Source organism: Barbatula barbatula, assembly GCF_947034865.1.
Source record: "Barbatula barbatula genome assembly, chromosome: 13".
Taxonomy (NCBI): domain Eukaryota; kingdom Metazoa; phylum Chordata; class Actinopteri; order Cypriniformes; family Nemacheilidae; genus Barbatula; species Barbatula barbatula.
Genome location: NC_136776.1, coordinates 2,128,378 through 2,140,877, shown reverse-complemented (window position 1 = coordinate 2,140,877; position 12,500 = coordinate 2,128,378).

Here is a 12,500-nt window from a genome sequence, read left to right as displayed (position 1 = left end):
CCGTCAACGTGCATTTGCGCACTGCACCTGGGAAACAGATGTCATTACAGATGAGGATGAATGAGAAATTTGGATCAGTGCTAGGACTACATGACAACAAAACAGGCAGACATATATTGCATTTGCTCAAATGAATATTGGCCCATCGTTCTAATTAGGCCTACTTCTATAATGGTTTGTGCATTAGTTGATGGAATGCAGTAATAATAGCCTAATAATAAAAAAACTGATCGTGTAAAACTGAAGCAAAATAAGACAAATCGGCTATATCAAACCATGGAGGTTAAGACGTAGCCCCAAGGCCTAATAAAAAAACCCCAGCAAGATCGAATAATAAACAGAAGGCATTATTGTTTGTGTATTCTGTTTTTTACGAAGGCGTCAAAACTGGAAGAATTGAATCAATGGAAATCTGTGCAGGAAGGATCGATTGTCATCCTCTCTTGTAAAGGTATGGTATATGTTGTTTGTCCTTGTACTTCCTAGCGAGTAAAAGTAGACTACTTCATTCATCTCCCCACTACACAGGGTTCGAGTTGGATGGGAGCCCATGAAAGCAGAAAACTCAAATATCTGTGGGGGTCTCTGAAAATACAGCAGCATAATATTTAAATTACAAATAAAGCCTGATGTAAAAGGCAGGTTGTGATCGAGTTTTAGGCAATGTATATAGTCTACATATAAACACATACACATTTAGGAAATATTTACATGTATTTATACATAGAATCCAATAATTTTAATTAAAAATAAATGTTCATTTATTTTTATTCTTAAATATATACAGTATATATATATATATAGACATATATGTACGTGTATGTTTTTATAAATACAAAATTAATATGCACAGTACACAGACAAATATTATGTAAACACAAAACTTTTATTCTGGATGCGTTTAAAGGTGATTAATCGTTTGACAGCCCTAATAGTGAGTAAACTGGAGTTTGGTGATATTTTGTGTTGAATTTGGGTAAAACAATTGTTGTTTCAGTTGAGTTGAGCTATTGGAAATACCCTGGTTTGGTTATTTCATAAAAAAACTAAAAAGTGTGTGAATCTTGCTCAAAAACCAACACTTCCGGATACTTTTGGCCACCACTGTATATATGCATTTACACACACACTACCGTTCAAGTTTGAGGTCACCTGCTCAATAAGGCATTAAACACCATTATAACTAGCTTCATGAAATAATGATCTTGAATGCTTTACGGTCATAATGAGTATACAGAAATCAGTCAAGATGTACTCAACAGGTATGGGCACATTTTAGTGTTTAATAATAACCATTTCCAATGTCTACTTAAAACTCATTGGGAGAATTCCAAGTGTGCAAAATTTTGTGATTCTTAAAGAGCCTAAAAGGAATACCATGATGCTTTGTTTACCCTTTTATAGTTTAGCAAACACAACTAAGTGTCATTATAATACAAAGCTTTGTTTTAGAAACGTTTAAATTTTTTGACATTTTAATGCATTCAACTTCTGTATTGATAAATGCATATGGCACACTTGGTATTTATTCTCTAAAACAAAAATTAGACATTCAAAGCCAACAACTCTCAAAGCTATCCCATATGTGTTCAGCACCTCTTGACAGATTTTTGTGCACTAATAATGATCTTGGAGCATTCCAGTTGACTACTTAATAAAGCTAGTTATAATGGAGTTAAATGCAGAAGTGAGCCGTTGACGGTAGTGTGTGTATGTATGTATGTATGAATATATATATATATATATATATTTCTATAACAATCAGTTTTGACTGTTAAACTCTTTTCCAGTAGTAATCTGTAAGACTTTTGAGTGAATAAATATTAATTCACTAAGGGCATTGTAATGACGAGATAAACATTTGAAGCAATAGTCTACTTACGGCTGAGGAGGGCCCGTGATGCCATCCTGTGGAAGGCCCTCTTCTTGTTAACACCCTTCCAATTAATTGTTCGGGAAAGGGGGCAGGAAAACAGGTATGACCGTATGTTCCATGTCACCCTCTTCAAATCAACACCCCCGACAGCAGACATTGTATTCACCTGGGGCATGAAGATTGTGGTTGGATCATCGTTGCACAAGTTTTTAGATTAGATTAGATTAGATTAGATTAGATTCAACTTTATTGTCATTACACATATACAAGTACAGTGTAACGAAATGTAGTTTAGGTCTAACCAGAAGTGCAGTTAGCAAGTGCAGGATATACAGTTAGAATAAATACAGAATACAATAGTGAGAATATAATACAGTGGGCATGGATTATAAAAATATTTTGCAGTAGGTGTGTTCTATGAAAATATGACAGAAGGTATATACTGTGAACAATATATACAGATGACTATGTACTATGAACATTAATGTACAGGTGGATATGAACAGATAATAATTTAGACTAAAATACTGCAAGTGACTAAGGTATGCATAGATTATTGACATTGGTTATTAAAGTTATTGCAGTGCAATAGGTGAGTTAATGCAGTTGAAGTTAATGCAGTTATTAAAGTTACGGTGCAGTATATGAGTTAATGCAGTTAATAAGGTTACAGTGCAGTTGATTAGTTAATGCAGTTATTGAAGTTATAGTGCAATTGATGAGTAGATGCAGTTAATAAGGTTACAGTGCAGTTGATTAGTTAATGCAGTTATTGAAGTTATAGTGCAATTGATGAGTAGATGCAGTTAATAGAGTTACCGTACAGTTGGTTAGTTAATGCAGTTATTGAAGTTACAGTGCAATTGATGAGTAGATGCAGTTAATAAGGTTACAGTGCAGTTGATTAGTTAATGCAGTTATTGAAGTTATAGTGCAATTGATGAGTAGATGCAGTTAATAGAGTTACCGTACAGTTGGTTAGTTAATGCAGTTATTGAAGTTACAGTGCAGTAGATGACTAGATGCAGTTAATAGAATTACAGTGCAGTATATAGGTTAATGCAGTTATGGAAGTGGTCCATTAGTGCAAATGAGCATTCAGTTAAATATTCCTGGTGTGCAAGTGAGCAGTATAGAGTGCAAATGATGCTGTGCGTGTGTAAACAGTCCGGTAGAGCAGATAACATGAAGTACTGGTGTGTACAGTTCAGTCATGCATGCAGCCCTGTAGTGCAATGTAAACAATGTTGTAGCAGCATTGGAGTTAAGGGTATGAGAGGTACTGGAATCAGTGAGGGGCAGAGTTCAATAATGAAACAGCTCTGGGAAAAAAGCTGTTTCTTAGTCTGCTGGTTCTTGTCCGGAGGCACCGGAAGCGCCTACCAGAAGGCAGGAGAGTAAACAGTCTATGAGCGGGGTGAGAGGAGTCCTTGAGAATGCTGCGAGCTCGACGCAGACAGCGTTTCTTCTGGGTGTCCTCAATGGCAGAAAGTGTAGTCCTTGTGATGCGCTGGGCCGTTTTCACCACCCGCTGCAGTGCCTTGCGCTCAGCAACAGAACAGTTCCCGTACCAGACTGTGACACAGTTGGTCAGGATGCTCTCTATCGTGCAGCGATAGAAGTTCACCAGGATAGTTGAAGACAGTTGGTTCTTCTTCAGTGTCCTCAGAAAGAAGAGACGCTGGTGAGCCTTCTTGACCAGGCATGAGGTGTTGGTGGTCCAGGACAGGTCCTCCGAAATGTGAGTCCCCAGGAACTTAAAACTGGAAACACGTTCAACAGCCATTCCATTAATGTGGATGGGGTCGTGTGTGTCTCCTTTCGCCTTCCTGAAGTCCACGTTGATCTCCTTTGTCTTGGAGGTGTTAAGGAGCAGGTTGTTGTCGGTGCACTATGTGGCCAGGTGCCGGACCTCCTCCCTGTATGCAGTCTCATCGTTGTTGCTGATGAGACCAATCACTGTTGTATCGTCTGCAAACTTGATGAAGGAGTTAGATCCGTTCACAGGCCTGCAGTCGAGTGTGAAAAGGGAGTAGAGAAAGGGGCTCAGTACGCAGCCCTGTGGTACACCAGTGTTGAGGGTGGTGGTGGTGGAGCAGATGGGGCCTAACCTAACAAGCTGGGGCCTGTTCGTCAGGAAGTCCATAATCCAATTGCAGGTAGGGTTGTTGATGCCTAGGTTTCCAAGTTTGACGATTAGCTTGGAAGGGATGACGGTATTGAAAGCAGAACTGAAGTCTACGAACAGCATACGGGCATAAGTGTCCTTATTGTCCAGATGTGTGAGCACGGAGTGCAGCGCCATGGACACTGCATCATCTGTGCTCCTATTGTTTCGATAGGCAAATTGGTATGGGTCCAGTGTGGGTGGTAGAGAGTCCTTTAGGTGTGCCAGGACCAGCCGCTCAAAGCACTTCATAACAATTGGTGTGAGTGCTACCGGGCGGTAGTCGTTCAGGCACGTCGGGTTTGAATTTTTGGGGATGGGCACAATGGAGGTGGATTTAAAACATGCTGGAACCACTGCTTGGGCGAGGGACAGGTTGAAGATGTCCGTGAAGACCCCAGCGAGCTGCTCTGAACATGCCCGGAGTACGCGACCAGGGATGCCATCTGGGCCAGCAGCCTTGCGCGCGTTGATCCGACTTAGTGCATTGTGAACATCAGTGGAGTTAAGTTTGATGATTGGGTGGTCAGCAGAGGGTGTGAGCTTGGTAGCTGTTTCCTTGTTGTCTCTCTCAAAGCGAGCATAAAAGTCATTAAGCTCGTTCAGGAAGACGGCATCTGTGGCTATGGGGGTGGAGTGGTTGGGTTTGTAATCACTGATGGCCTGGATGCCCTGCCACATGCGTCGAGGGTCAGAATTGGAAAAATGCTCCTCTAGCTTCAACTTGTAGCAGTGCTTGGCCTTTTTGATGCCCCTCTTCAGATTTGCCCTCGAAGTACTATAGGCCTGTGCATCTTCCGATCGGAAGGCAGTGTTACATGCTTTCAACAGGAGGCGCACTTCCTTGTTCATCCATGGCTTCTGATTAGGGTACGTGGTGATCTGCTTCTGGGTTGTGACACTATCAATGGTGGAATTTATGTAGTCCAATACAGAAGAGGTGTAGCTGTTGATGTCCGTGTGAGAGCCAGTTTTAAACAGTTAAGCCACTTTTTTGACAGTGTTTTTAATGAATAAGTGTGGGCAATTGGATGATATCCATAAGATTCAAGTTACATAATCATAAAGAGCTTAGTCTAGCAATAATTATTAGTTCAGATTAATTAGATTTAGTGTAAAATGAAACAAGTGTCTTGAGTACAATGAGAACATATTGGGGGAATATGCTTACAAGGGCATGTTTCTGCCTATCATTGGCAGGGTCCACCAGCCAGGCCTCAAAGCGGTCCAGCTCTGCATCTGATTCCAGGGGGAATTGAAATTCCTCGGACCACTCAAAGGCTGCTGGCTGGAGGCCATTATTGACCTTGAGCAGGTTCACAATGGTGGCGAGTTGGGCCACCTGCTGTTTTAGGTTTTCTAAAAGCAATAGGCCATGTAGCTGAGCCGCTGAAACATTGTGAAAGTTGAAAAAAAAGTGTTAATCTGGAGAAAAGAATGTTATTAAAACATTAAGGAAATAATACACACAATGATCGTCAATAAAATCAACCCACAGCTGCATACTATCACTCATATATATATGTTGTAAACATTGTTAACACTGTGAATGAATAAGTACACTCTTTTTTTTTTAACTGTGCAAAGAATTGGCCCTGTTTCATGGCCAACTCTGAAGGTTGGCTTGAAGAGGAGGTGACCTCCAGGCTCTCCACCACAGCTGGCTAATTGAGGAAAGGTATGTAAATGTTAAAATCAGAAAACAAGAAAAAATAAGTATATATATACAGGATATTTATTGTACACATGTACTTGAAAATGTGTATGAAAAAGTCACCATGTGAATAGGGAAAGCCCATATTGATGTCAGACACTGGACTCAAGTATTGAGGTGGTGGTGGTGTTGTTGACTGCGCTGAGCTATTGATTACTAGATGACCATTGACGGAAAATTATAACAAGAGAGGCAGATTATCGGACAAGGAGAGAAAGGAAAAGGACAGAACATTACCTTTGTACTTTCATTTGTATTGTAATTTTGCTACAGAGTATGATTCCTACCATTAAAGGGGTCTGACTCCCTCCTCACATTCCAGCTTATGTCTGTATAGGTTTGTTGTCCTATGTTTTTCTGTCCTGTGTTGTCCAGAGACTCCTGACCCATGTCCACTGCGAAGTCCGCTTTTGGATAAAGGGATAACCGTGAATCAACATATTGCAGTGGTACAAATCACTAGACTGTGCATTGTTGAAGTTGGAAAGCAAATAAAAACTTACAGAGGGGGGGTGGAGGGAGCCTAGGAAGGGTAGCACTAATAGGGAGAGGCAGAGACTCTGGTCTTCTTTTTGGAGTCTTCTCAGTTTCAGAGTCAGTACTGCCGTTTTCAAATCCTGCGTATCTAGTGAAGACATAGGTCAAATTGTAATGACAAGGCAATAGCATCATTCAATGGGCAGGCATGAACATTTAAGATATTTTTTTAAGATATTGCTTTGAGGTGTCATTTTGATACTACAGACTTGTACCCCAAACCCATCCCCAGCCATAGCTTTTTCAGTAATACAACAATTATCTATAATGTACATACTGTGTCGCTTTTCTTCTCCTTTTTGCAGTTGAGCCCTCATCCTCTGATTGGAGGACTGCCGTTCCATTTTTATTGTAGTCCTTCAGCTTTTGCCTTGCCTGACTGAAGTCATATACTTTTATAAAAAAATTAAGAGAGACAGATATGGAGATATTTAAGAACAAAGGAAGTATGGCATAACTGTTTCCTAACATGAAAATACACAGAATTGCCCTGTTTGCTTGTTTATTTACCTTTTTCAAAGAGTGTTCTTATTTTGAAGCTTTTCCAGCCAGGGCCTGGCATTTCATGCCTCTTTATGGCCTTTTGGGTTTTTTCCTCAGAAATGAATGTTGGCCAAAAGCATTCGTCATCTTTAACCCATGACCTCGGCACAACTTCTGTTGTGTCCTCGTCAAGGAAAATGACTCCACAAAATGTCTGTTAAAAATCATTGTGTAAAAAATAAAAAAATAAAAGATGATTTTATAACTGAACTGATTATGATTTTCAAAAATAAAGTCTAGTCCTTCATATGAAACAATGGTATAACCACCATTGCCTCATTGAAAGGGACAGCCATGCATTTTTGTGTGAAAGATGACAGTTTGGAGAATTTTATCTCATGGCCTAGGTCAGCTGGGATCACAATGTTTAGAATTTCTGAATTAAAAGGATAGGTAAAAAAATTTCCAACTGTCCCGTACTGTCTGTAGGCAATTGTGACATCACCGTGACAGTCAATTATATTCATTATTTGACACACATTTTTGCCCACCAGAAATGTGTTGTTCTGACATGTTGTGGTCATGGTGAACCTCTCTGATATCAGTTCGTCATACTGGTGACAGATCAAGTTTGGTACTGGTACAGGGCCTCGGGCATGTTCTTTGCACAATTTGATGGGTTGGTCACTTGTAACACCACCATTTAATCCCTCGGACAGGCGTCTGATTATTTGGGCCAGGGGATTTGAGGGTTTGCGTACAAAACCCTTGAGTTTTTGCAAATCATTTTTCGTATGGAAAGGATGATATAACATCCAGATTGCCAAAATGTTTTGCATCCTGTGCAAGATGGGTCAACCCCTGATCATTTCCATACAGGCTTGCAAAATGTTCCACAAAAGCATGAAGGAGGCTGTTGGCATATTCGTTGTGCTTTCTGGCAAAGAAAGGGGAGACCAGCATTGCCATGGCTGTCGAAAGCAGCAGGAAGTTTGCATATAGATCAGGTCTTAACACCTCACGCAACACCACCGGCCCTGTGTATAATAGAAACTGACGGAACTCCGTCGCCTTCCACCTATCCACTTCGTTCAGTGCTCTTGGCCTTCTAGCAAATTCCGAAGGAATGTGGGGTCTTAAGCTTAGAAGATTTCTGGATATTCTGTCCACGTCTCTCCCTGGTACATGGACAGTAAGAGGACCTTTCATCCACAGAAAGATGAGGCGCCTTACAACCCCCAAGCACACCAGGTGCATGTAGTTCAGTGGGACTTGGGACACCAAACCAAAATTTACATTTGTGAAGGCATGAGGGCCATGGTGGTGGTCCTCATCTTCCTGCCTGGCAAATGTCTCATCAGACCGTGTCTGGCTATTCAGGAGGGGGTATGTCATGCGGTGGTTGAGGTACACCCCACTCTGAATACACTTGTCACAGCCATAGTAACCGTTAAAAGCCTTTGTGACTTTCACAAAGGATTTTGCCAGTGCGTCACAGATCATTGAATGAACTTTTAAAATGAGCCTTTTCCCCTCAAATGTAAACCCCTCCTGTAATTTTGAAAGCTCATTTGCCAAATCTGTGAGAAACATTTTTGATGAGTCAGGTTTCTTCATACCTGAGTACATCCCGATGACTACAGGTTCTTTCATGGGTAATCCAACCAACCTACCTAAAATGGGCCACAACTGAAGACCTGAACTTTTAAAAAGTGGCAGGCCATCCACTGACATTTGAAGATGTAAACAACATCCATCGACAAGCTTGTCTTTCCACTGGGAAAGGGTATGTTTTAACGCCTCAATAATGCCAATGTAGTGGTATAGGCCACCGCAGAGCTCCCTAACAGAATAATCTCTTTTGTGTTAAGAAGAGTTCGTGCATCTTTTGGCAAGTCATGGTGGTGGACCGTTAATATTGCCAAGAGAGCCGAAAGTGCAATATGGGAAATACCATATGTTAATGCCCAGTTGGAAAGGCGATTTCTGAGTTTTTCCGGTTCCTCCCAGTCAGATATTTCTTCTACATCACTATCATCATGATTATAAGATCTTTCCTCTGGGTCAGACACAACAGCTGCCATTGGATCTAATCCAAGATTTTCTTCCATGATTTCATTTTCAGGTTCTGCAACATCATTTGTTGGAGACCCAATATATCTGGGAGGAAGTGTGGCTGCAGGTGTTTCCTGGCCGATATCAGTTAACCTTCTATTAAGGTCCACCCTGGCTCTTCTCCTCAACGCTGAACTGGAAACAGGTGTCTTGCGTCTATTCATTTTTTTAATTTAGGTAACTCTCAACTGTAAATAATAATTAAAAAAAGTATGGAATTTTGGAATGGAATGAAAGTATTATACCTTCGTCTCAACAGTTTGCATCATGTTTTCAGCATCTGAAAAAGGAATGGAAAGTATGTTGTAAGTTGTTGTCTTACTTAATTTTATTTATTATGTGACTGGAAAATGTGTCTGGTTTATCAAAAATAAAGATCGTCTGGGCCAGCCTAAATATACTAACTAAACTGCAGACTACTTAATGGCCGTAGTATTGTACTAGGGTATGTCTGGTGATTTTTGAGAAGCCATGTTTCATTGTGTGACTGATTGATCTAGTGCTGTGAGCAATATAGTGTAGCCTATGTCTGTAGGAAAAAGGAAAAATAGGTCTAAGCTACCCAATGAGGACAATGACAAAGCATGATATCAAATGTGAAGGGCATAATCATCTATGTTTCATCAATATTACTTATAATCATTTATGCTTGCTGCTTATTCATATATAAAATGTTTGGGAGTAGAGGCATGTTTATCTCACATACCTCCTGCTCTGGTATGCGAGGGAGATGGGTCAGAGTGTGCAACAGAGCATGACTGCTGCAGAGTGTTTGGCTGCCACAAGCAGTCATAAGGACTCTAATAAGGAGATACCTTTTAGAGTGAGTGAGGTGCCTTATGCACCTCACATATGTGATAACTATGTATAAATAGTAGAAAGATCGGAATTCAAGGAGGACCCTGTCCTGACGCGGGAGATTTGTATCACTGTGTATAAATGTGGGGGTCAAGAGCGAGCAGTCACAGAGTGCCTGGACATAAGACTTTCATATAATTGTATAAACAGGGACAGCTGTGACCCAGAGCTTTATTCATATGATTATTTGGGTAAATAAATTACCTACTTTTACTACGGGGTCGACTCTCCTCATTTAAAAATACGCAGACTTGAGGGTGAATGCCGTCATCACGAAATCCAATTTTTTTAGGTTCAAGTTGCATGTAAACCGGAGTATTCAGCGTTCTGATATTAATCAGTTTAATGATTAATCTGATTGTTAATGTCCATGTAACGTAAAGCGCCTATAGTCACTGATGACACAATCTGCAGCTACACGTAGGCTATGGCCGCCTCGTTGCACTAGCAGAAGGTGAGGATCGCGTCGAGGTTTTTCTGCTAGTGCAACGAAACGGTTATAGATCTACATAAGCTGCAGGTTGTGGACTGACACTGTTAAATGATGGCTAGCTGGCAGCATACAATCAAAGCGAGTGTTTTAATGGTTGGTCAATGTGTAAAATTAAGCACACAATGTTGCATGTCATTTTCATGAATGTCTGGCTGCAATTCTCAGCGCTATAACGGCATAAGACTACCTTTTAAAATTCAGCACATTAGCACAAATATATATTATTAAAAAGTTTATAAGGTTATCCTATAATTAGGTTTATTCTGTGCAACACTCATATTTGTATATGCTAGCGTAGTAGCGCTATAGCAGATGCGGCTTTAACATCAAATGGCTAACACCGACTGTGGTGCGCAAATAACAGCCTGCTATCTACAAAGCTGTAATGGAAATTTTCTAGTCTAGCTTCTTGATGTGTCTATCTATATGTTTATGAAGTGTTTATCTATGTTTTCTTTAAAAATGTTATCATGTTTTTCTCTATACACGTCATACCACTCTGCCTTTGCCCTCGAGCAGAGGCCAAGATGTTCTGTTTGGAATAACGGGCATCACTTCTCGTAAACCAGCTCGGGATTCTGGCTGGGGCAAAGGGGGGGGGGGGGGGGTGGGGGGGGGGGGGGGGGGGGCTGCACCAGCTCATTGCTTATGATGCAGATTAAACGTAAAAGTACCTGATGTCTCTGTATATTGCGTTTGTCAAAATTGACTCACCTTGAAAATTCCACAACAAATTGGCGACGAGGTATGGGATCACAAGGCTGACGGAGAACGGACTAGAGTTGACTGATCATCCTGGACATAGCAAATCCAGCTCTAACCCCATACAGGGACGAGAGAACTCTACTCCGGACTCCAAGCTGACGTGATCCCAAAAGAACTCAGTGCAAGGCACAAAAGTGAAAAACGGTGAGTTAAAAAGATTCTAAACAACCTGATTAGAGGGGGGACTACTCTGAATCGTGTTAGATTCTAAACAGCCTGATTTAAGAAGGGGGGACTACTCAGAATCGTGTTAGATTCTAAACCGCCTGATTTTAGAAGGGGGGACTACTCTGAATCGTGTTAGATTCTAAACAGCCTGATTTAAGAAGGGGGGACTACTCTGAATCGTGTTAGATTCTAAACAGCCTGATTAAAGAGGGGGGGCTCTCAGAATCGTGTTAGATTCTAAACAACCTGATTAGAGGGGGGGCTCTCAGAATCGTGAATATGGATAAACCAACATACAGAGAAATGAGGAAAAGGTGGGGAACGGGAAGTTTACAAGGTGTACCCTATCTGAAAGAAAAAGCTAACTTTCCTGAAAACGGTACATTTAGTACCACAAAATTAGAGAAAATAAGAGAACATATGGGGAAAAAAGACATATTTAAAATGTCCAAAAAGAAAGGGAAAAATATGATGAAGCGTGTAAATGTTTAGAGTTATGGGAGAGGGAAGCAAATAGACGTGACCATGTTTTTAAAGAAATGGCATTGGAAGAACTGCCACCACCGAAAACTCCATTGTACCCTGTTTTGCTTGAATATAATGATTTAACCCCTCTGTCTTCTTTACCCCCATCTATGACTTGTTACAAACACCAACCGGAGGATGATTGTGTCCCTCCTCACCGACATCTGAACCCGATTGAGGCAGCTCCAGTGCCCCCACCAGTGTCTCCACCAGCACCAGTGCCTTCTCCACCACAGCCCGTGGTGCGTCCAAAGCAAGAAAGAGTGCATCCAGCACCGACAAACAAAGAACTTTTGACATTTTGCAAAGAATTCTCACCCTCAATGAAAGAATTAGAGAGACTGTTGAAAGTCAAACTGAAACCATCTGACCTGAGAAAGTTACAGGGTAAATGGCCTGTGGAGGAAGTATTTAAAGAACATTCTGGACTTCAACCTGATTCAGACGGACCGGACATTGGTCCGTTCGAAGGACATCTCAGATCCACTTTTCTGCGAAACCTAAGGGGAGAGCTGAGATGAGAAGTGGAAAAATCATGCATCGAGCCAGATCGTGCGAGAATGAGCGAGATCGTCCGTCATGCTGTACACGCCGAAAGACAAGAAACAGCTTCAGAAGAAAAACAAACAAGATAAAGAACTCCACATGGCTCTAATGAATATCGGAGTAGAGCATGGAGGAAGAGGAAACTGGAGGAGAGGAGGTTTTAAACCCTCTGGCATTTATGGAGAGAAGTGTTTCAATTGTGGAAGAACGGGGCACTGGCGGAACGATTGTCCGGAGCCTCTGAGGCAAATGG